Source organism: Humulus lupulus, chromosome 3 (assembly GCF_963169125.1).
Source record: "Humulus lupulus chromosome 3, drHumLupu1.1, whole genome shotgun sequence".
In the NCBI taxonomy this organism is placed as follows: domain Eukaryota; kingdom Viridiplantae; phylum Streptophyta; class Magnoliopsida; order Rosales; family Cannabaceae; genus Humulus; species Humulus lupulus.
This window is the reverse complement of record NC_084795.1, coordinates 72400852-72406345: the sequence shown is the minus strand read 5'-3', so window position 1 is coordinate 72406345 and position 5494 is coordinate 72400852. Positions and strand designations below refer to the sequence as shown.

General features: G+C 31.1%; 1 non-coding gene across 1 annotated transcript; it reads right to left on the bottom strand.

Annotated features, from left to right (window-relative positions):
- Nucleotides 1-320: 320 nt before the first annotated feature.
- Nucleotides 321-427, bottom strand: LOC133828218 (small nucleolar RNA R71). Its single transcript, XR_009890850.1, has one exon. It is a non-coding gene; the product is annotated as a small nucleolar RNA R71 (small nucleolar RNA).
- Between the last annotated feature and the right edge of the window lie 5067 nt (nucleotides 428-5494).

The following is a 5494-nucleotide window of genomic DNA, read 5'->3' as shown; positions in this document are numbered from 1 at the left end:
TTTTGCATTAGAACTCTAGTTGTTGCCGCTAACAACTTTGAAATTAAGCTGACAATCATGACGATGGTGCATAATTATGTTCAGTTTAGGGGTTTGCCTACAGAAAATCCTAATCGGCATATCACTAATTTCTGGAATTGTGTGACACCTTCAAGATGAATGGGGTGACAGATGATGCATTCAGACTCCGATTGTTTCCATTTTCCCTAAGAGATCGAGCCAAGAGTTGGTTAATTTCACTTCAAGCCAACTCGATCACTACATGGGAGGAGCTACCTCAAAAGTTCCTTTCAAAGTTTTTCCCTCCAGCAAAGGCTGTAAAGTTGAGAGGTGAAGTTAATAATTTTAATCAGAATGATAGGGAGTCTTTGTATGATGCTTGGGAGCGCTTTAATGAGTTATTAAGGAAGTGTCCCTACCATGGAATTGAGAAGTGGATGCTGGTACACAACTTTTATAATGGTTTGTGTGATACTACTCTCACAATCATAATTGCAGCAGCAGGGGGTGCTTTCATGAGCAAGAGTTCCAATGAAGCTAATGAACTACTGGAGGAAATGGCCATGAACAATTACCAATGGCCTACTGAGCGAGAGAACACAAAGAAGGTAGTTGGGGTACTTGAATTAGATGCCATCTTAATGCTTACAACTCAAGTGACGTCCTTGATAAAGCAGTTACAACAGAATAATATTTCAGCTCAGGCCATGCAACTACAGAATGTATGTGAAATGTGTGGGAGTGTCCATCCACTTAATCAGTGCCTTGCATTGGATATGAATAACATGCCTATGGAACAAGTTCAACCCATAGGAAATTTTCCAAGACCACCCAACAACCCTTACTCAATGTCCTTCAACCATGGGTGGCGGAGTAACCCTAACTTCTCTTGGAAAAATAATCAAGGAGTTCAGTAGCCTTTCCAACAGAACCAACAACCATTTCAGCAGCCTCCTCTGGGATTTTATTAGTCAAAGGCTAGAACATCACAACAACAACTTGTAATCAAGCAAAGTGAAGCTCAGTCTGACGTTTCGCATCAATTCATGACTGAAACAAGTGCATCTATTATTAATTTGGAGACTCAGATTGGTCAGCTTGCTAGTTTAATGACAAACCAGGCTCAAAGGGAACTACCTAGTTCAAATGGAGTGAATCCTAAATAACAATGTCAAGCTATTACCTTGAGAAGTGGGACACAATATTCGGGCCCAAGAGTAGAGTAGTCAGTTGAGAAGACTCAAGATCAGCAGGCACTGAGCACAGTGGAAAAGAAGACCTATGAAGAAAAGGTTACTAAAGATCTACCAGAAAGAGCAGTGGCACCTCCAGTAAGCATCGAGAATCATATCAAAGTTTCTTTCACACAGAGGCTTCGAAAAAGTAAACTTGATAAGAAATTCTCGAAATTTTTGGACGTCTTTCGAAAGCTATACATCAATATCCCATTTGTCGAAGGAGATCATATTGAAGAAAATGAAGTTGGAGGAATACAAGACAATTGCACTTACTGCGGAGTGCAATGCAATATTGCAAAAGAAATTATTGCTAAAGCTTAAAAATCCTAGTAGTTTCACTTGCTCTATAGGGGGCTCAGTGGTGACAAAGGCTTTATGTGATTTAGGGGCTAGTGTGAATCTAATGCCTCTATTGATCTTCCGCAAGTTTAAATTAGGAGAATCTCGCCCTACTATTGTGTCCCTTCAAATGGCAGATTGTTCATGTTAGGAACGAGTTTCCTAATACGCAGCGGAATGGTGGTGTGGTTGGCCCAGTGTACAACAAAAATTTTGTAACATATTTAAACTACCTTTAAATATGCGGATCCATTAATATACATACATTAATCATAAACAAGATAAGGATAGAATTCATACCTCTTGAAGCCTATCAAGTATCCTTGTTATCTTTTCGTATTTAGAACGATCTTCCTATCCAAGCCGCTCCCACGTACTCACACAAAGATCTTCCAAAGCGTTCTCTACACCTCAAGAAATGTGTGGGCACTTAGAGAATGAAGGATAGTTTATTTGTGATTCTACTTGATGTACTAAACTCATGAGATCAAGAGAATAGGCCTGAGAATTGGTTCTTTATTTTCAGGGAGAGAAAATTATCGTTCTATTTTTCACAGAGCGAATGTTCAGAGTTGTCTCACTCACTTATCTGAATAATTTTCTAATTAGTCATACTTAAAAGAAAATATTCAAATTTTTAAAAAATAAATCTATAACCATTTTACAATTTACTTTTTTAATTAATTAATTATACTATTAATGAAAAAAATCCAAAAACCAATTTTTGAATTATCCATTAATTAAATAAATAAAAATGAAAAACCCATCCCTGAAAAATGCCCTACACGCCACACACAGTCCATGGACTGTGTGTGTACATGTAGACTCCCTAATTTTAGGGATGTTGTTTTTTCAATTTTTATTTAATTATTTATTCAAACTGTTTTGTCAGATAAGATCTAACAATCTCATAACTAATTCAAATTTGAATTCAAATTGATTATCTTTTTAATTAATTATCAAATATAATTAATTATTTGAATAAATATTAATCTTTTAAATTCAAATCATATTTGAATTTATCAGATTATTATCTCCCACTCAAATAAAGATATTTAATTAATTCTACCAATTAATTAAATCCAAAATTTTCGAAAATAAATATTTAATTTATTATAATTTCAAAAATTATAATTAATTAATTATTTAATTAAATTTTGAAATTAATTTAATTATTAATATAATTTAGAAAATTATACAATAATTAAATATTAATTAATGTTATTAACTACAACTAATTTGTAATTAATTAATTAATCACTATTATCATATAATTGTATATTTAGCCTGAAGAACAAATTTCTTCTTAAATATGTCTTTAAACTATTTTCCCTTCATATCAACTCTTACCTTGAACAGTGTTGATAGAGCCGCTATGGGGACCTATGGACCTATAATTCCAAGCTCCAATAAATTTGAGATTATTAATTAAATAATCCAAATTTATTAATCTCATGACTATTCCACTATAAATATGAGACCACACTCTTGTAATTATAGACATTTCATTTACTGAGTACTTTATAATCATAAAGCATCCATTGATATAATCATTGCATACAACTTGACCCTCTAATAATGGTTCATAATTAATCGGAAATAAAATTACTGTTTTACCCTTTTAATTATCTCTTGTTTCCTTAAGTACCATTGACTCTACTAGTGAAGGTTAATTCATAACTAAATTATGAATTTGAGCTCAATAACCTTTCAGTCCCAAAAGTCAACCCTTAAGAGAACCATCATTCAATCTCTTGCGAGAAGGTATAGATTCCCTATCTGTATACTATGTCCCCAGCCATCTATATTAATGAGTTCCCAAAACAAAAGTTTCTAGCCTGATCATTCTGACAGACCCTAACAAGTGAATCAAAGAACTCATATAACATAAACAGGAGTTCATAGTAACTTCAAGATTAAGATCTATTTGTATATGATCATCAGTTGATATATTTAATTAATACTTCGAAACGGTATTTAACTAAGTATTAATAAACATATCTGGTCCAGTTCTATATATTCTCTAATATATAAAGCACATCCACTAAAGTGTTGTACCACACTAGTGATCCGGATCTAGATCACATGTATTCATAATACTAGTGGACCGTACTTGCAGTAATTAATCTAAAAATTTCATAACTTTATTTTACTGCGAACTATTCAAGTTCATTTATCTCAAACACAATCCTCCCGTACCAATACGTGTTTGAGATCACATATATGAACTTATGAATTTTCCTGATACTTACATAATATTATCATAGAAAAATATAGTCCATAAAATATATGCATAACAAATTCAATTTATTTATTTATTTCATAAAACAATGTCTACTACATATGCTTTCAGGGCACATTTCCAACAATTCAGTTAAACATCCTTGTGGAGTGATTGAGGATGTATTGGTGAAAGTTGACAAATTCATCTTTCCTGTAGACTTTATTATTCTTGATATGGAGGAAGATGAAAATATTCAGATTATTCTTGGGATGCCATTTTTAGCTACCGAAAGAGCGCTAATTGATGTACAAAAAGGGGAGTTGAAGCTGCGTGTGCAACAAAACAAGGTAACATTTAATGTTTTTGCATCAATTAAAATTTCAACTTGTTGTAGAGTGGATGTGATAACATGAGGTGGTAGTAAGGTGGAAGTCACAAAGAGAAAGGTCATTGCTCAAGTTGGTAGTCGATGATCACTGTTTATTATTTTTTGAGGGGTAAATACTCATTTGGTACCCCGTGTTTTATCAAAATACCACACTTGATACCCTATGTTTATAATAATGATCATTATTTGGTACTATCTGTTTGTAATTCGTACCAATTTAATACCCTTCATTAGAATGTGGTCAACCCATATTTTGAATATGACCATATTGCCAATATTTTTAATGATTTATTTGATTTTCATTTGTTTCAGTTATTTTAAAATGATTCAAAAATATTTTTTATATTAATAAATTAAAAATAATATAAATTAATTTTAAAATAAAAATATTTAATAAAACTATTTTAATTAATTAAAACATAAATATGTTTAATTCGAAATATAAATTAAAAAAAGAATCTAAACCCAATATTTTAAAATTAATTAAAGTAAACTAAAACCCTCATAATTTTTTTTAAGTTTTAACTATTTTTGTTTGAATTTATTTTAAATTTTGGCTTTTAAGTTTAAAGTGTTGATTTTAACTTTTTGGTTTAAATTTAGGAGTTAGATTTAATTTTTTATTTTTGTTTATTTAAATTATTTCAAAGTTTTAATTATATGTTTTTTTTATTAATTCAGATTTTTTTTTAAAAAAAAATGTTTTAAAATTGCAAAAATAAAAAGAAAATCAAATAAATCATTAAAAAGTGGGACAATATAGTTAGAGATGTAAATACGGGCCGGACTTTCTAGCACGGATCGAGCCCGGGAGGCATGAGCACGACATGGCACGAAAAAATATGGGTTTGGGCCAGGCACGATACGAATTGAAAATTGGCATGGCACGGCACAACACGACATGAGCCTGAGCCTGAGCCTGAGCACGACACAACACGACAAGCCCGAAGGTACGACACGAAAGCACGAACAAACTAGCCCGAAAACACGACACGATAAAAAGCTCGATATTTTGACATTAATAATGATAATAATTTTTTATTTGCCAATTATCTATAAATTAAAATTATAATAAAAGTTTATTATTTTTCTCAATTTTATATTTTTATAATTATATTAATTTATTTTAAGATTTGTGAGTTAAAATTTTTAGTATTTATTATTAGGTATTCAAATTCTAATAATTATCTTTGATATAATTTTGTGCAAATTATTATTAAAAAGTATATAAAAATATCTAAAACTATAATTTAAATAAAGAAATGTATTTCGATTGGAGGTGAGTCCATTGATTGTTAAAAAGGA